This window comes from Delphinus delphis, chromosome 17 (assembly GCF_949987515.2).
Source record: "Delphinus delphis chromosome 17, mDelDel1.2, whole genome shotgun sequence".
Lineage (NCBI taxonomy): Eukaryota > Metazoa > Chordata > Mammalia > Artiodactyla > Delphinidae > Delphinus > Delphinus delphis.
The window spans coordinates 45139721-45159814 of record NC_082699.1 but is presented as its reverse complement, the minus strand read 5'-3'; the positions used below and the strand labels follow the sequence as shown (position 1 = coordinate 45159814).

Sequence of the window (20094 nt, the reverse complement as noted above, 5' to 3'; positions counted from 1 at the left end):
TTTCGAAAGAGGAAAGTCTTCAAGAACTTCTGGTAGCACGTTCTGAGTCTGTCCTTGTGAGGCCTGAGGAATTTTGTCATACCAGCCAAGCCAGCAGATTCAGCCTAAGGTTCCTCACTTCTTAACCTTTAGAGGAAACACTGCATTCAGTCCTGAATCACTGAGGCATCTCCTATCGTACCCTATGTATAGCCAAGTCTTAAATTTTTCAATATTTTTTCCTCATCTTCTCTTGGATTGAAGAGTTCTTAATTGGCTTCTGTAGGGAAAGTCTACTGACTTGAGTTTAAAGTACAAAATCTACTTATATGATCCATAAACAGTACTAGGTCAAATAGACATATGGTTGTTGGTCCTTTATTTTCTTTCCCAGGATTTGCAAGAGAGGTGTCCAGAAAGTCATTTTTGGTGACTTTAGTCCATACTTGGAGGGTCTTATGAAGGATCAAGGTAGAAGAGCCAGAAAAATTGGAAATGAGACAATTTCTTTGGAGAATGCTTTAGAGTGCTGGGCATGTCCCTCCAGCATCACCTGCCTGCTCAGTGGAGGAGAGGAGGGGGGCACTTCACAAACTATTCTGGAATCTAATATACGACACAGAGTGAAGCTAGGCTCATTGGAAATTCTCAAGTCGAGATAGTGTCTAGCTGGCAATGCTGATGGCAGAGCCGTGAGAAGTAACTGCATTAAGAAATCGTCCACTCTCTCAGGGTTTGTGGAGGCGAAGAATGTAGACGTGTTTCCAGGAAGCCAGAATCAAGACAAGGAACTTGGCCTAAAAGGGCTGCCTGGATAGGATCCCTGTACCATAGTCTGAGGGGCAGAGCAGCAGCAGCTGATGGTGAGAGTGCTCAAGATCTAACCTGTGACTTGTCTCCAAAGAATCAGCGAGTGACTAAGAAAGTTGGCTGTAACAACTGTCATGGTCAGAGGAGAGCAGTGCCTAGTTTCCTTCAGGTTCCATCCTGTGAGACCTTTTCCGCCCTCCACCCAAGGCAACCGCGGTGGAGCGAGTGCAGCCAGTGGCTGAGGGAGGAGTGGGCCAGGTGAGGACATGGAGAATGAAGCTGCCCACAAGTCCCTCCAGTAGTGGACCACAAAGGAAAGGAGCTTTAACAGGAAGTGCAATTAGATCTTCATCCCCACTTATAAAACGATCTCAGCTCAGTGAAAAATGACAAGGGTGAGTCTGCAAAAGACAAAGGACTAGCTCACCAAGAGCTTGAGTGAAAGAGCCATCTGAAAGAAGTTATAAAATGTGTTTGATATATTAAGAAGGTGAAAGAAAGAATAGAAACAAAAATGAAAAAAATTAAAAAGACACTGAAAAAAATGAATTGAACAGGTAGTTGAGTAATCTGGCCAGTAATCTAATTTAGAACTAAAACCCAGCTCAACAAACTAAGAAAACATGTTCCTATTTCCTACTTGATTTTTTTGTTTCATTTCTTTTTCTTTCTTTCAAGGAACTTTAAAGCAAAACACTAACAATGAGGAATTTTACTTTTCCCAGGAAATAAAATCTTTTCTGCCTAATGACACAAAACAGCAACTATTTTTTCCTGAGAATAAAGTCTTGTCTTTTATTAAGAAAAAAACATTTATTATATATTGTATCTTATTTTTTAAATCTTGATTGTATCATTTAGCAAAACTTGAGAGTGGCCTCTCATCAAAGAAATAGACTCAACATTGTGGAACTTCAGGTAATTTGGAGTTAAAGGCCTTTTTTGGTTGCATATTCTTAACTAGAGTAGCAAACGTGAAATAGTCTTCTTAAAATTTTAGACTTACAAAAAAGTTGCAAAAATAGTACAAAGAATTTTTATGTACCTTTCACCTAGATTTTCCAAATGTCAATATATTACCACATTTTTCTCCTTAAATATTTTTTTCTGAATCATTTGAGAGTAAATTTGAGAGGTATGATGCCTCTTTACCTCTATATGCTTGAGTGTTTATTTCTTTAAAAAAAGATAGTCTCAGGAATTCCCCAGCAGCCCAGTGGTTAAGGACTCAGCGCTTTCACCTCCGGGAACTAAGATACCGCAAGGTGCGCAGCACAGCCAAAAAAAAAAAAAAAAAAAAGTCTCATATGAAACTATATAATTATCAAAACCAGAAAATTTACACTGATGTGATACTAATATCTAATCTGCAGACCTTATTCAAATCTACCAGTTATCCTACAAATGACCTTTGTGGCAGAAGAAAAAAACTTTTTGTCTGGGTCTCAGATCCAATCCAGGATCTTCAGTTGTATGTATTTAGTTGTTATGTCTCTTTAGTTTCCTTTAATCTGGAACAATTTCTCGGTTTTTGTCTTCATGGCATTTTGAAGAGTACAGACCAATTAATTTATAGAATGTTTCTTTTTTTATTGTTTATTTTTCCCTGATGTTTTCTCATTAGTTTCAGGTTGTGCCCTTTTTCAGGAGTCCCACTGAAGTGATGTGAGCACTGGGACACACTTTCAGGTACAGCCCTGCTCCGCCCAGGCCTCTGGTTGTCTTTATAGAGACAACTGCCTTCCAGCTCACACATGGACCCCAGATGTCTCAAGCTGCCTTTATTTGTTGGTCATATTCTTTACTTCAAAGGATAAAGTCAAAATCCGCACTGTCCAGTGCAGGAGCCACTCGCCACAGGTGACTGTGAAGAACTTGAAATGTGTCTGGTCCAGACTGAGCTGTGCCGGATTTCTGAGGCTTAGTATGAAAAAAGAATGTAAAATATCTCATTGATAACGTTTTTATCAATCAAGATGTTTTTATCTTGATTATAGGTAGAAATGATAATGTTTGCTGCATATAGAATTAAAAGGCATATATTTTAAAAATTAATTTTCCCTTTTTGTTTTTGCGGTACGCGGGCCTCTCACTGTTGTGGCCTCTCCCGTTGCAGAGCACAGGCTCCGGACACGCAGGCTCAGCGGCCATGGCTCACGGGCCCAGCCGCTCCGCGGCATGTGGCATCTTCGCGGACCGGGGCACGAACCCGTGTCTCCTGCATCGACAGGCGCACTCTCAACCACTGCGCCACCAGGGAAGTCCTAATTTTACTTTTTAATGTGACTACTAGAAAATTTAAAATTACATATGTGGCTTGCATTCTATTTCTATTAGACAGTGCTTGTCTCAGAAGTAAAAATCACAACTCTCAAATGTGTCATGAACGTGTCAAGGATTCTTTGAAACTCATTAATTAATGAGGGAACCAATATGTGAGAAGCCAAGATGTTAGGATTTAACAACGAAATTTAATAACAAAATGTTAGGACACAATGGCTGGGTTAGATATAAAACCAGTTAATCCTTAAGGGTTATTTGTTCCACTCAACAGAAATTATCTGCCTCTTTACTGGACAAAATTTATAATTCATTTATTTATTTATATTTGGCTTCGTTGCTGCGCGCGGGCTTTCTCTAGTTGCGGCCAGCGGGGGCTACTCTTTGTTGCGGTGCACGGGCTTCTCATCGCGGTGGCTTCTCTTGCTGTGGAGCACGGGCTCTAGGCGCAGGCTTCAGTAGTAGTGGCACGCAGGCTCAGTAGTCGTGGCTCGCGGGCTCTAGAGCGGAGGCTCAGTAGTTGTGGCGCACGGGCTTAGTTGCTCCGCGGCATGTGGGATCTTCCCAGACCAGGGCTCGAACCCATGTCCCTTGCGTTGGTATGTGGGTTCTTAATCACTGCCCCAGCAACCACTGTACCACCAGGGAAGTCCCTGGACAAAATTTATAAATTAACAAGTAACATCACTAAGTGTGGGACTTTTAATCAATAGGAAACAATGAGATGTACTAAGTACATTCCACTGGACCAGTGCTTACAATAGTATGTGGGTTCTTAATCACTGCCCCAGCAACCACTGTACCACCAGGGAAGTCCCTGGACAAAATTTATAAATTAACAAGTAACATCACTAAGTGTGGGACTTTTAATCAATAGGAAACAATGAGATGTACTAAGTACATTCCACTGGACCAGTGCTTACAATAGAAATAAAATACAAACCACATACGTAATTTTAAATTTTTGAGTTGCCGTATTAAAAAAGCAGGTGAAATTAATTTTAGTAATAAATTTTATTTAACCCAATATATCTGAAATATTATCACTTCAACATGTAATCAACATGAAAATTATTAATAAGCTATGTTACAATTTTTTTCCATGCTAAGTCTATGAAATCCAGTGTAGATTTTCCACTTACAGCATGTCTCAATTCAGAGGCAACCACTCAGAAGCTCAGTAGCCGCAATGGCTAGTGGCTATTGCATTGGGCAGGGTAATTCCAGACACTCTTGGGTGGTCTTTTCCTGCTATGATATGGAAAGGATGTGCCGTCCACCTTATCTGCCTTATTTCCAAATGTTGGTTGTTTTTCTGACAGTACCCAGAGCTTCATATGAAATAGGTGGGCTCTAAGGATGTTTGGGATGCAAAAGTTCATGCAGTGAATCTGAGTGTGGGCTGTGGAGACAGTCTGGGATCGAATCCTTGCAAGGATTGAATGAGATGATACACATCACATCTAGCTCAATGTCTGGCACATAGGAGGTGCTCCATAAGTACCAGTGGCCCCTCTGGCAAGGGAGAGAGTCACTCAGATGAGTCATTCGTCTACACAGAATGGCAGTGACTCGCCCCAGCCAGGGCTAAAGTACTGCTGGCTGAGAAACCCTTTTCAGAAACTTCCCCTGTTTTTAGTACTCACTCTTCCAGAATTCTCTGCAGCCTCCAATGGGGCTCGAACACTTAGCTCCCTCCTTCTCCTTCTCCTCAGAAAGGCTGAGAAAGGGAAAGTCAGCTCCTAAACTCCCTCAGGCAGATCAAGTCCCCTAAGACCCTAGCAGCAGGCAGAAGGCACAACCGTGCCATCCACTCCACAGGCGGTGTGGAAGTGAAGCCCAGCCCGGACCCAGCCCACAGAGCCGACTCTTCTCCCCGGTCTGAGAACTGTCCATTTGATAAAAGAGAAAGTGAGGTCAGGGGAGTCTGATAAGAGAGGGCCACACCCTTTAGTGAAAATGCAGGTGCATGAAAAGCTTTCATAATACGTAAAGGCAGGCCTGATATTCAGCCATTAATGCCATTCCGGCTGTTGACAGCCGCTGCCTGTTCTGATGCGCTGGTGCCCAGTTCTCTCCAGTTAAGATGTTGTTATTCAAATAGTACCTCTGGATGGAGGTGTCCTTTACGGAGCCTCTCAAGATGCCTCATTATGCCAAGATGGACCTACGGTCCTTCACACGTGCTACTACCTTGCCCTTTCCATCTCTCTTCCTACCTCTTCTCCACGAGATTCAACATCAACAAACAAGCCAGCTACTCCTCCGTAGCTTGCCTGGCCCTTGGAAGAGAGAGTTCCCGATAGTACGCGCTCTGTTGATTGGACCAGAGATGGTCAGCTGAGCCCCAAACAGCTGACCATTGGCTGGCTAGTGAGTTGGGTGTCCTGGATTGGAGAATTGAGCTGGATCCATCAGCTTCTATACACTGTGGCCAGGTAGTGATAAATACACAAAAACAAAGCAAATCAAAAATGGTGCTGGGGCTTCCCTGGTGGCGCAGTGGTTGAGAGTCCGCCTGCCGATGCAGCGGACACGGGTTCGTGCCCCGGTCCGGGAAGAGCCCACATGCCGCGGAGCGGCTGGGCCCGTGAGCCATGGCCGCTGAGCCTGCGCGTCCGGAGCCTGTGCTCTGCAACGGGAGAGGCCACAACAGTGAGAGGCCCGCATACCGCGAAAAAAAAAAAAAAAAAATGGTAGTAGAAGTTTATTTGGATTCTGGGCTTGGAGCCTATGACAGCCATTTGGGGATCACTTATAAACTGATGAGCCAGCAGAGAAGCTGATCTACAGAGGAGAAGGAAGAGACACACAGAGGGAGTCAGAAATGAGAAGGAGGCAGGGAGGGAGGGAGGGAAGGAGTGAGAGAGAGAGGGGGAATGAAAGAGAGAGAGAGAGAGGAAGGGAGGGGCAGGGAGCCTCTGTGTCTCCTCTACACTTTCCACTGTCCTGTTCCAGATTAACGACCCTGGGCTACATAACTCATTTCCTGGCTTAGGTTCCAGGAGATCTCTCAATTCCTAATTTGAAGAGATTTCTATTCCTTGAAGACAAATGCACCTTGGCTACAATATTATTCTTTGAGACTCGGATTGAATGCCTCCTTGTGCAAGGACTCCCCTGTCTCAACAGTCACTGCCCTTGGCTGTCTCCTCTCTTGACTCTAGGCATCTCCAGGTCAGGGGCTTGTTCTACATTTCTTTGATATTCTCAGCACCCAGCACAGAGCTCGCTAAGTATCTGTTGCCCTATGTATGATTGTTGATTGAGAGAATTAAATATACCTTAGTGTTTTCAGCCTCCGGAAGAAAATTCCTTACCTTCGCATGGCTTTTATAGTTTATAAAACATATTCATCCCCAGGCTTCTAGCTTAGAGATGAGCTGGTCAGTGTAACTATATGTTTGTGTTCTTCTAGAATGATACCGACTTAGAACCGACTGCTGGGGAGGGCTTCTGGGGCTGCCTCTCACTTGACAGAAGCGGGCAATAGAGAAGTTCAGTGACTTGCCTGACGTCATGCAGTTGGTGACATGACTGAGACCGTAAGTCGGGTCTCCTGACCCCGAATCGGGGTATTTCCTGTGCTCGTAATCTGAATCCTTGTATTTATCTCCACCTTAATGAAATAGGTTGTGATGACCCCCCCAAATGCTAAGTCGATCCTTGAAGAAGGCTTTTTAAGGGCCACCTCTGAAAACCCTCACCTTGCTCCAAGGACTGACTGCTCAGCGAATCTAGGGCAAGGTTTTAAAGAACATCGGCTCCCTAGGAACTAGGGCGGCACTGCCGCTCAAAGCAGCACTTGTCTCCCTGGTTGATCTCCCGGACTGTAACCCCACACAAAACCATAATAGTCAGGCCTCTGAGCTCCACGCTGTCCCCATTCCCCAGAATTCGTCCTCAACTCATCCATCGTATTGCCAAAGCATTCCCAGTGATTCCCACCCGACTCACCATTTCTTGGTACCACCAGGAATGCTAAAGGAAACACTCAAGCCCCAGAAGCAAGCGTCGTATTTCCCTGCTTCTGTTAGCCGCTCCTTCCCACCCCCCCCCAGCATTAACATGTGGGATGTCTAGTCCTCAAACTGTTACCCTTTAATCAATACGCTCCTGATAAGAGAACAATTCTCTACAGAATTTTAAGTGGAGTCTACAAATTCTAAGTGCTCACATTAGTGGATTTTTTCCTACATATAGGATATTACACTACTAGGAATATACATATTAAACCAGTAGTCTGGGTATATTCCAATTACTAATGTGATTAAAACCATTTTATCATTTTGGAAATGCTGCCAAGTTTGTCAAAGAAAATGGCTTATCCTCGGGGCTTCCCTGGTGGTCCAGTGGCTAAGACTCCACGCTCCCAATGCAGGGGGCGTGGGTTGATCCCTGGTCAGGGAACTAGATCCCACATGCCATAATGAAAGATCCCGCACGTGGCAATGAAGATCCCGCACGGTGCAACTAAGAGCCGGCACAGCCAATAAATAAATAAATAAATGGCCCCCCCTCCCCCGCAAGAAAAAGGCTAATTCTCTTATTCTGCACTCAGTCCTCCATGGCAGGCCAGTATGTGTGATTTTTGACAAATGCAAAATGTCCTTTGAAGCTCTCTACAACGGGGGAAAAAAGTCCCCAAATTATGAGAAATACTTTTTTATGCTCCACAAAGGCAACTACCTTTATTTTTGTATTTATGTGAAATTCATGTAACACAATGTTAATCATTTTATAGTGAACAATTCAGTGGCATTTAGTACATTCACAATGTTGTGCAAATACCACCTCTGTTTAGTTCTAAACAATTTTCATCACCCCCAAAAGGTAATAGCATGTCCATTAAGCAGCTGCTCCCTGTTTCCTTCTCCCTCTAGCCCCTGGCAACCACCAATCTGCTTTTTTGTCTCTGTGGATTTACCTGACCTGGACATTTCATATTCATGTAATCATAGCATATGTGGCTTTTTCTGTCTAGCTTCTTTCACTTAGCATGATGTTTTCAAGGTTCATCCACATTGCAGCAGATATCAGTACTTCACTTTTTATAGCTGGATAAGTTTCCATTGTATTCATGTACGGAGCCTGTCTGAACTCGAGGGGACAAGACACAGACCTCAGCTATCTATGGGAGGAGTGTCAAAGAATTTGTGGCCATCTTTAAAGCACCACAATAAGTAAAATGAAATCCTTTTTTTCTCTTGCACTTTTTGTGGGGGGGGGGGGCTGGAGGGCGTTGCTGAGCGTAGCTAGTTGAATTTGCACAGTCTTAGTGTGACTAAGTGGGCCTCCACTGTACTTCGAATCATGGCTTCTCCGCACTGAGGGCCTCCTATAGGCCAGGCACCTGCTTTATTTCTCATAATCACAATGCCTTCAAGTGTAGATGCTGTGCTATTTCACAGGAGAGACCCTGACAGGTTAAGGAACTGTCCGACGGCCAGATAGTATCAACCGCCAAGCCCCTGACCACCACCTTGCCATGCTGCGTCTAGAGCTCATTCCCCTCTTGGCTTCTGCCTTTGCCCATTCAGGCTACTATAAGAAAATACCAGAGGCCGGGTAGTTATAAACAACAGGAATTTATTTCTCACGGTTCTGGAGGCTGAAAGACTGACAGCAGGTGCAGACATGGCCTGGTGAGGGCCCTCTTCTGGGCGGTAGACTCCTCCCTGCATCCTCACGTGGTGGGAGGGTCCAGGGAGCCCTCTGGGGTCTTTTATGCAGTCCCTTTCACCAGGGTTCCACCCTTATACCCTAAGCACCTCTCAAAGGCCCACCTCCTGATACCATTATACTGAGGGTTAGGAATTTAGGGGCACACAAACATTCAGTCCATAGCAACTGCTCTTTCTGGTCGCCTGACCTTGAATCCTACCCTGTCTAGGTCACAAATCTCACCCTGTCCCTTTCCCGTATCCTCCTTCAGCACATCAAGCAACAGTCACACCTCTCAGCCTGACCTCACCTTCTTCTCCTTCTCACCTCGAGCTGTGCCATCCAGCCCTACTTAATTGCTTCTGGTTGACAGACTATTCCAGCTCCCATTACAGCTCTGTGCCTTTGCACATGCTGTTCCCTTGACTGGAACGCCCTCGTTGTTTTTCTCCTTGGCAAACACCTACTTATCCCCCAAGTCTCAGCTCCTCTGTGAAGGCTCCCTGGTGCCCCCATGTAGAATCAAGAACTCGTTCCCGTGGGTCCCTGTGGGTCCCCGTGGTGCCTGCGGGGCCTCTCCTGTAGCCTTTGCCTTCCCATCTAGGCATCTCCAGGACTCAGCATCGCGCCTGGCCCTGGGCCTGCAACACCTGCTCCTGAAGCGGCTGCCCCCTTGCCCAGCCCCTCGGGCCAGCCCCCTGGACGGTGCTCCAGATCTGCTGCAGGTCATGGGGCCCCGGGCCAGATGAGGCAATTCTGAAAGGCACACAGTGTCTGGGGCAGTTGTGCAAGGATTTGGTGGAGGAGGGGTTAGAGTTCTCCAGTTCTCTTTTGCTGAGATGCCGGATGTACATAATCTTTTCCTTTTTCTGGTAAAAAAAAAAGGACAAAAGTCTCTCCAGAACTTCGGACATCCCTTGTTTGGTCCATTTCTTTTCCTTTACCTCTGTTTCTCCTGCAATTATTTTATCTTCTTCTCCTTTTCTGAGCCCTGGGTGGGGGAAGAGGCCCAGGTTGGAGAGAAGGACAGTGAGGGGAAGAAGCAGAGGGAGGAAAAAAATTGTACATTTTTTTATCCTGAGAGAATTTTTTTGTCTTCTGGGATTCCCCTCTACAAACAAGTGCACGGAAGCCAACATTTTTGTTTTACTCAAGGGCTTTCCCTTTTCTTGAGAATTTTCCTGGGGAGGGACAATAGTTAAATGCCAGAGTTTCAGGTGGCCTGACGATTGAGTCAACACCAAGTTAAGAGAGTGGGAGCTGAGAAAAGGGTGTCTGAGAAACTTGCAGATAAAATTTGTTTCAGAAAAGCCATTCAGCGCTGGTCTCCTTCCTGGGGTCCCTGCCCCCTTTTAGGGGCATACTCAGCCCCTCTAATGCCAGAGTTGCTCCGATCTAGTTAAGGAACACAGTGTGACTGTAAGGAATCTTATTCCTAGAGCTTGTCTCAGGCAGGGTGAGAGGGTCAGAATTTATGAAAATCATTGCATTTCTGTGACATTCCTTCATTCGTGGATTCTTGTATTTATTCAGCAAATATCAGTTGAGCACCTTACATACCCCAGGTAGTGTGCTGGGCCCTAAATTTTCACCAGTGAACAACAGAGACTTTATTTGCCCTGTAGCTTCCAGGAAGAATAGATATCACCATATATCACACATACTTCCTGCCTGATTTCTGCCTGTTCTCCTTGAATTGTAGAGCCAAAGAACTTAGAAATGCCTAGTTCAAGGCATGTGTGTTCCAGGTGAGAGAAGAAAGTGCCAGAGAGTTCGATGATCTGCTCAAAGCCACTCCAATTGGTAAGTGGGAGCTGGGACTCCTACACAGATCCTTTGAGAACTAGTTCTGTGCTCTGGCGATGACCCCAGAGACTGAGAAAACACAGGGTTTTTTCCCCTTAACCTTTGAGATACATGAACATTGTAGCAAGTCCACTTTCCTGATGTTGATTATCACCCTAACAGATGCTCTGCGGGCTTAGCATCTGTCAGGATGGTGCTTGCACACATCTTAGCAGGGCTGGTGCTTGAGCACACTAGGTGAACAGAAGTGGTCCGGACCCTGTAGAAGCTGATGAGACTAATGGCGGTGACACAGGGCACTATTGTCCAAAAGCCCTGGGCCTTCAGGGCCAGCGGTGCCTACCTGAGAGCGCTCTGGAGCCAGCTGGGCGCAGACAAGGCATGGAGCTCCAGGACTGAGCCGGGATGCCCCTGGGGCCGGGCCCGGGAGACAAGCAGAATGCAGAGTCTTCTATATGAAGAGGGCCAGGAGTCATTGCAAAGAAGAGAAAGCCAGGTCTGGTGTAAACCGCTCTGTTATAGGTTGAACTGTCTCCCTCAAAAACGTGTTGAAGGGCTTCCCTGGTGGCGCAGTGGTTGAGAGTCCGCCTGCCGATGCAGGGGACACGGGTTCGTGCCCTGGTATGGGAAGATCCCACGTGCCGTGGAGCGGCTGGGCCTATGAGCCATGGCCACTGAGCCTGCGCGTCCAGAGCCTGTGCTCTGCAATGGGAGAGAAAGGTGTTGAAGTCCTAAGCTCCCGTACCTGTGAATGTGGCCTTATTTGGTAATAGAGTTTGTTTGTTTTCTGCTTCTTTTTTTCCTAGCTTTATTGAGATATAATTAACATATAACATTGTGTACATTTATTTATTTGATTTGATACACTTATATATTGCAAACTGTGGTAATAGGACCCTTTGGACCCTTATTTCTTAATTATTTGGAAACAGAATCATCAAATGGATAATCAAGATGAGGTCAGTAGAGTGGGTCCTAACCCAATATGACTGGTGTCCTTATAAAAAGGGGAAATTTGGATGTGGGGACAGACCCACTCACAGGGAGAGTGCCGTGTGAAGATAAAGACAGATATTGGGATGATGTGTCTATAAGCCAAGCAACACCAAGGATTGCTAGCAAACCACCAGCAGCAAGGAAAGAGACCTGGAACAGAGCCTTCTTCAGAAACCTCAGAAGGAACCACCCTTCTGACACCTTGATCACGGACTACTAACCTCCAGAACTGAGACAATAGATAGATCTCTGTCATTTTTAAGCCACCCAGATTGTGGTATAGTTGACCCTTGAACAACACAGGTTTGAATGGTGTGGGTCCACTTACAGGTGGATTTTTTTCAGCAGTAAGTACAGTATGACATGATCCCTAGTTGGGTGAGCCGTGGATACAGAATGGCAGGTACAGAAAGCTGACTATGGGATTTTGGTCTTGGAACCAGTCTCCGTGGATACTGAGGGTCGACTGTACTGTGTTACATCAGCCCTTAGCAAAGTAGTACAGGCTCCAACTGGAGTGAGCAGATTAGAGTGGGAGCTGGACACTGCTTGAGAAATGCCCAGAGTCCTGGAGGAGCCATCAGGGATTCACACTAAAATAAAGAACATCACGGGGGAAGGGGGGAGGGATAAACTGGGAGACTGGGATTGACATATACACACTACTGTATATAAAATAGATAACTAATAAGGGCCTACTGTATAGCACAGGGAACTCTACTCAATACTCTGTAATGGCCTATATGGGAAAAGAATCTAAAAAAGAATGGATATATGTATATGTATAACTGATTCACTTTGCTGTACACCTGAAACTAATACAACATTGTAAATCAACTCTACTCCAATAAAAATTAAAAAAAAAAAAATAACAGGGCTTCCCTGGTGGCGCAGTGGTTGAGAGTCTGCCTGCTCATGCAGGGGACATGGGTTCGTGCCCCGGTCTGGGAGGATCCCACATGCCGCGGAGCGGCTCGGCCCGTGAGCCATGGCCACTGAGTCTGCGCGTCCAGAGCCTGTGCTCTGCAACGCAAGAGGCCACAACAGTGAGAGGCCCGCATACCACAAAAAAACAAAAAAAACAAAAAAAATAACATCACTGGGTAAGCCCATGATTCTGGCCAAGGTCCCCTGCTGCTTCCAGACCTGGTCGGGGAGAGTCACAGACCCTTTGAAAACCTGGATCTCCTCACCATCTCTGCCCACAGGGGCCTTGAGCATCTCTGAAGATCAGAAATGCCTCCACTTTATTGGGGGCAAAATCAATTTCAATTGCTGTCAGCTTGTCTTCCAGCTGTCAGTTTGGGCCAGAGCTTCATATATTTCCTATCAATAATTCAATTATATCAGCAGTAGAGGCTCCAGGGCTTCCCCGGGGAGCCAGCGAACACCATTCATTATTAAGCTCCAGCCTGGATGCCTACCCCGTTACTCCTCCCTTCCTTTCTCAGCCCTTCATTTTCATCTCCTTTTTCTACTCTTTCTCTGAGTCTGTTCCCCATCATATGGTGTGGACACCTTTCAGATTTTGTACAGTTTTCCACACCCATATGCTGTCATCCTACACATGCAGAGATGCAAGAGTCTAAGAGGAAAGATGTAGTTAAGAATTCTTCCAATTCTTCATCATACTTAAAAAGGCTTTGTGTGTAGGAACATTTATAGGTTTTTGCTTGTTTGTTGCTCTTTTTTCCCCCAAGATCCTTGTGAATTGTTCAAACAGGGCATCTTGGCCGGGCAGCTGGGGAGAAGGACCACAGGCTTCCTTCTGTTGGCTCCTTTGTACACCCTGATTGCCCGGGAGCCCCTGGTTGTGTGAGTGGTGGAGAAGAGGAGTGAGTGGGTTGCGTAGACTGTGTAGCGGCCACTGGAGAGGCGCAGGGCCAGGAGAAAGGGATCAACCGTGGGCTGGCTGTTTCCCACCTGGCTCCTTGAGCAGGACACAGCCTTTGTTAGGGGCCGAGGACCAGCACTGAAGGAACTGGCTTCACCAGAGACCTCGTGAGACTCCGGGCTCGTCTCACACCAGGGATCAGCGGCCAAGACTGCACCTGGGGCAGCATCCGTGACAAGGCCAGTCAGCAGTGGCAATGGTGAGACAGCTTTCAGTGGCATCTCAGGCAGTGAACAGTAATGAGTGGGATTTGGAGCATAAGAGGAGTAACATTGGACAGTCCATGGTGACTGCCAGCAACAGACAGTCTGGTTTGAGGGCACATAGGGGCTCCTGCAAGTAACTGGGAGAATTGAACAGAGTGAGGGCGGGGACAAGGCCTATGGGCTTGCAGTCAAGCAGCTGGGGGCTCAGGACCACTGTATTTTGGAGATTGACGTTAATCTGATCTCTTTGGAACTCATAGTCTGTGGAAGTCTGCAACATACGACTTATATCCTAAATACAGGGTGATTAAAGAAACAATCGTTGGTCACTTTCACTTTCAAATATTTATTCTTCAGTGTTCTGGTGATCTATAGCTAGGAAACAAAACGATATATGAAATCTTCAGATTAATGACTGGCCACAGTATTACAAAAAAAATAAAGAATTTAATGTACAGTATCCCTTCCATACAAAGGTCTCGTCTGATTTACCTGCCTCCTTTGTGTACAAACATTTAACTATCTCCCATTGACAGTATTTATTGAAAGTGACTGTATTGCACTAAAGTCTATTGGTATTATCTATTGTAATAAATAAAGCCACTCATTTGAAAAACTCAGTTCCAAACACTACAGTTTATTACACAGAAAGTAATGACTCTCAATATGAAAATGAGGGCATTGAAGCAATCTACCGTGACAATATTTCATTTATGGACAAAAGTACCTTTAAAGGAGATCTCTGGAAAATTTCTAGCAGAAAGGTTTAAAATAGGACTGCATTTTGCAATACAGTTCTATGCAGCTAGAAATCATTACAAGGGGAAGCGATAAACAAATGAAATAAAATGTCCAAACTACTTATAGTTAAGAACAATTTAACTTGTTCTAGTTGCTAAGGGGGCTTATTTAAAATGTAAATAAAATAAGTAAAAAGCAATGTACCTTCTAAGACTAAAGAAATTACAAAGGATGTTAATTTTTCAAGTTATCATGTTAAGAAAACATGATGGAATCAGACAGATAATTGAAAAATTACTTACTAATTGTCAAGATGTCTTCCTCCCCAAATGGTCTAAGAGGACATTAATCGGTAAGCATTTTGTTTTAGATAAATATTTTTACAAAATGTGCTTTCAAAGTCCCCACTGGAGTCCCATCAGCTGAATCATGTTCCTTTAGAGTTAGACTATCAGAGCTGAGTTCCAGGGTCTTAGGAAATGTTTATGGGTCACGAAGGAACAGCCGTTTACTTCCCAGGCATTAGTGTTCACATCCAGTCACTTGATCTCCATAGGTGGGCTACTCTGTACTCTCCTGTGTGGGACACGTCACCAAGGAGTCTGGTCTGGTCAACTTTAGCCTTCAGCCAGTTTTACCGCAAAATACACTCTCAAATTCCTTTTTAAGAGAATCTCCATGTCTTTCCTGAATATATTTCAGGAACGCTGTGGTCCACTGCAGAGTCGTTGCCTTATCGGTCTCGGCGTTGCAGAACGGGACTAAAAGATTCAACTCATCACAACAAATGCGGATTCTGCGCCTTCTATCTCTTTCCATGCGGTTGTGCCTCTCCCTGCGCTGGGACCTGCCCCGCTGGGGCCCGCTCTGGGTCTGCTCCCCGAGGGTGGCCTGGGACGACTCCACCGACTTGCCAAGCACCCTGCGCTGCTGTGGAGCCTTCACCCACATTCTGGAGCTCTCCAAGGGCTCTTCGTTCTATGTTTGTGTCCAACTGACGTACCCTACTCCGACTCCTCTTATTTATTGCTTGTTTACATAGCGCTTCTCCTACTTTAATCCAAATCTGCTCAGGCAAAGCTTGGATGCTTGGTAGCTTCAAGTACAGAACATAAGTTACTAGAACTCTGTGTTTGTGAAAGATTAGAATTTCCACTAGTAGAGCAACTATTTGCAGTAAACAGAGGGTATGTAAATTGCAGAGCAGTAGTTGCAGCAGCAGTTTTATTTTTCACTAATGTTGTACATTTGTTTTGTTGCTGATGAAGAGGAACATTCATTAATTCGGATGGATGGCGAATAAGAGTTACCAAATTGTTGAGCGCCATGCCGGGCTCGGGGGCATCCGCGCCGCGCGGGGCTGGCGGGGGCTCGGCTGGGATGCTGTTGAAGCGGTCCTCCAGGCGGACGCGCACGGCCGAGTTGGCCCGCGCCTCGGGCGCGCCCTCCACGTTCTCCTTGCCGGCGCCGTCGGGCGCCTTGGGCCGGCGTGCGTCGGCGCCCGGGCCGTCGGCGCCCGGCGTCTTCTCGGCGGCGGGGGGTGCGCCCGCCTCGCTCAGCAGCATCATGCGCAGCTCCTGGAAGTCGATGTGGCCCAGGCACTGGTTGGCGCCCGCGAAGCCGCCATCGGCCAGCGCAGGCGGGCACAGCACCGGGTACACGGGCGGCGCGCCCCCCGCCGCCGCGCCCCCAGCCGCCGCGAAGACCCCCGCCTTCCGCGCCAAGAGGGCCGAGTTGAGGCGCGTCTCGAGCTCGCCGTCGGCCGCCGCCACCTCCATGTGCGAGTAGAGGATGTGCTGCAGCTGCGTGTACTCGATCTCGGTCATCTCCACAAGGCTCAGGTCGGTGGTCGTGAAACTCAGCCCCGCCTCGCCCAGCGCCGCGTCCGCGCTCTCGGGGCCCGCCGGCCCGCCCGCCTGCGGCGGCTCCGGCTGTCCGGGGCCCGACATGCCGGCGCCAACGGCGTGGGGCGCGCGTACGGGCCGGCGGGGCTAGGCCGGGCGGGCTCTACCATTTCTTTATCTCTAAATTAAGGTAATAATATTTACTGGTATCAGAAAGTATAGGCTATTTTATGCTGCAGTAACAAAGACCCCCAAATCTCAGCTGCTTAATACCACTACAGTTTATTTCTCACTCACGCAAAAAGTCCAGCAATTCCATAGTAGAGCCGTGGGTCCAGTGATTCTCCAGGGCAGCTGTTCTCCATGAGTTGGTTCTTCTTTCCAGGGTGCGTTGGTCTTAAGGCACCTCTATACCAACATGTGCTTCCAAGATCACTGTAGCAGGGGAAGAGAGTTTAAATGCTTCCGTGCAAAAGTGACTCACATTTCATTGGCCAAAGCAAGTTAAATGGCTAAGCCTAGTTTAAAGGGGGAAAGGAAGCATAATCCTCCCTGCCAGAAAGACAGGAGGACCTGACAGAGTGGTGAGCAGCAGTGATGTCATTTCACTACTCCAGAGGGTAGAGGCGATGATTAAATGAGATCAAGTCATCCCTGAGAACCACACAGCCACATTGAGAAGAGATTTCTAGAAGGCTAGTTAGCCCCATTCAACAATTATTCCTGCTCAGTAACCTCAGGGACACAAATTTAACTGGTGAGTTACATTTGCAGGTTTTGGAACTTCCATGGTGTCTTAGTCCATTCAGGCTGCTATAACAAATATCACAGACTGAGTGGCTTATAAAGAAAATTAATTTATTTCTTACAGTTCTGGATGCTGGGAAGTACGAGGTCAAGGCACTAGTGTCTGGTGAGAGCCTGTTTCCTCCTAGACAACCGGTTGTCTTCTCACTGTAAACTTAAATGTCAAAAGGGGCAAGTGAGCTCTCTGGGTTCTCTTTTTCTGAGGCCACTAATCTCATTTGTGAGAGCTCCATTCTCATGACTTAATCACCTCCCAAGTCTCCACCTCCTAATACCATCACCTTGGAGGTTAGGATTTCAACATGTGAATTTTGGGAGGACACAAACATTCAGACCATAGCACATGTTCATTCTTAAAGAGTTGAGACTCTTAAGTATCAAATTTGAGAATACAAAAATTTTGTTAGCGTAAATGAGTAGACATAATGACTTCAGAAAACTCACAAAGTCTATTAAATGTTTCTTTCCACTTCCTTATACTTTCACCCCTTCCAACTGAAACCCCCAAAGCGAAACAGTAACCCAAAACAAAGCACTTTCTCTAATAGGTAACACTGACAGTCACTCATAAAAAGCCCTTTCCTTGTGTTTAGGGACTTTGCACTGGCTGTCACCTAGCTTCAATTTTCCCCAGGAAGGATGTCAGTCGGGATGAAAGCACATTCCAACCAATTAAGATTTTAGGGCCCTACAGAGATTGTTTTTGATTAAATTGTGGGTTTTCTACTCATGCTCCCCTTGAAGAAATTTTAAACCACTCACTATTTTCCAGGCCTGCATGACCTAATGGGGAGATAGCTGTGTACAGTTTTAAAATGCCTTCAGCGTTCTTGGGAAAGGCTACTTAATATTTAGCCAACTACTTTTTTCCCTTTAATCTCTGTAATTACCTTTTTGTAACAGAGGCAGGAGGAGGGCTGGTAGCCAAACAAGCCCAACAAGCGAAGAAATACTAGGACAAGAAGGGAAAATTAGACAATCAGAGTGAGGTGGAGAGGCAGGACAGACACGGGAAGCTAAATGCTGCCCCAGACCTCAGAGGGAGGGGCCAGATGGAGGCAGTCAGGGAGCAGAGATATTAAGAAGGAATTTGACCCTTTTAGCAAAAAATTATCCAGAAAATATATACTTTCCTGCTTTAGTATGTGGACGGTGCAGGGAATAATAGAATCACTAATGACTGCCTCATCCTACACCAGCCTGCAATTATACTCTCATTTGTGAGTGCATTGAAATGATGGCTTCCACCTCCACTGGTCTGGACACTCCACCAGATGAGGTCTGGGTCAGGCTTTGTTCACCGTGGTAACCCCAGAGGCTAGCATGATGCCCAGCACATGTAGCTCTTAAAATGGTGCCTGGTAAAAAAAAAAAAAAGAAGAAGAAGAACGGTGCCTGGTAAGTGTTAATACCAGTGAGTATAAAAATGTTGGGTATCATCATCATTATTGCTCATATAAGCTAGAAAATGGTTTTGGATAAATCTCTGACTTTGCATTGCTTTTTCTCTTTGTAAAAGAATGTAGCCTGGGCTTCCCTGGTGGCTCAGTGGTTAAGAATTTGCCTGCCAATGCAGGGGACATGGGTTCGATCCATGGTCCAGGAAGATCCCACATGCCGTGGAGCACCTAAGCCTGTGCTCCACGACTACTGAGCCTGTGCTCTAGAGCCCAGGAGCCACAACTACGGAGCCCACATGCCACAACTACTGAAACCCATGCACTCTAGGGCCCATGTGCTGCAACTCCTGAGCCCGTGTGCCACAACTACTGAAGCCTGCGCCCCTAGAGCCCGTGCTCCGCAACAAGAGAAGCCACCACAATGAGAAGCCCACGCACCACAATGAAGAGTAGTCCCTGCTCACCACAACTAGAGCAAGCCGGCACGTAGCAATAAAGACCCAACAGCAGACAAAAGTAAATTAATTAAAAAAAAAAAACTTTAAAAAAAAATTAAAGAAAAAAAAGAATTTAGCCTAAGCTAACCAATAGTCTCTGAAAGTCATGCTGTTTTAAATGTAGTGAAATTACGATCCAGAGGGGCTGGCAGGTTCCAGCTTATCCTCATTCTTCCCACATCTGTGACCAGCTCTTTTTTCTGACCATTGGCCCTGCTGACCAATAGCAACTTCAGGCTCAACCCCAGGCACAGAGGTAACAACCTCTCGTGGGCTTATCCACCAGCCTTGTGTGGTCCCTCCAACTGCTGGGCATTCCTGGCTCCCCAGGGTCCCTGAAAGCACTGACTGGTCCGTCCATGCCAGTGCTTAGGCTGGTCTTCCAGCCCTTTCTTTTAAACCCCTCTTTCTCAGTTTCTTCCACAATTGTGTAAGGTCTTATTCATATAACAAACCTCTTATTTTGTACCCTCAGTGGTTCTACTTCCCTAATCAAATTCCGTTATGGTTATGGTAGCTGGTCTCCAGACCTGCACCCGTGTGCCACCCAAAAGTTACAGCTCTGTGAAGTCTGCCTGGCCCTGTGGCTCTCTTGAATCAACACAGACCACAGTAGAAGTGACAAATATCTCTTCTGGCCCTAAGGCTCAAGAAGGCCTGGCGACTTCCTCTTTGGCACTTGTAGGATCCCCCAGGCACCATGGAGGAAGTCCAGCTACCCTGCTGGAGAGACCACATGGAAAAGCCTGGAGAGGGAGAAGCCCTTCTCTTATATAGAGAAGCCCTCCTTCTATATGAGAGATAGCCCCCCCCCCACCTCAGTGTCCCTCTGAGCCCAGCCTCCCGGTCACCCTCACCAAACACGGGGATGAGAAGTGGAGATGCAAGGCGCCATCTTGGATATTCCTGCCCCAGCTGACATCTGACTGTAGAGGCAAAGAGGTCCTGAGTAAGACCAGAAGAAGAACTGACCAGCCCCACAACCCACAGAAGCAGGAGGAACAAGAAAATCATTGTTTTAAAACTCTTTCTATTTTGACATAATTACAGACTTACAGAAAAGATATAAAAATAGTACCCCCAAAAAATCCCATATACTTTTCACCCAAATTGCCCAAATGTTAACATTCCATCCACCTACCCTCCACCACACTAAACTACTTGAAAGTA

At 46.3% G+C, this 20094-nt stretch overlaps 1 pseudogene; it reads right to left on the bottom strand.

Annotated features, from left to right (window-relative positions):
* Positions 1-14915: 14915 nt before the first annotated feature.
* LOC132440261 (transcription factor-like 5 protein pseudogene) lies at positions 14916-16325 on the bottom strand (annotated as a pseudogene).
* Between the last annotated feature and the right edge of the window lie 3769 nt (positions 16326-20094).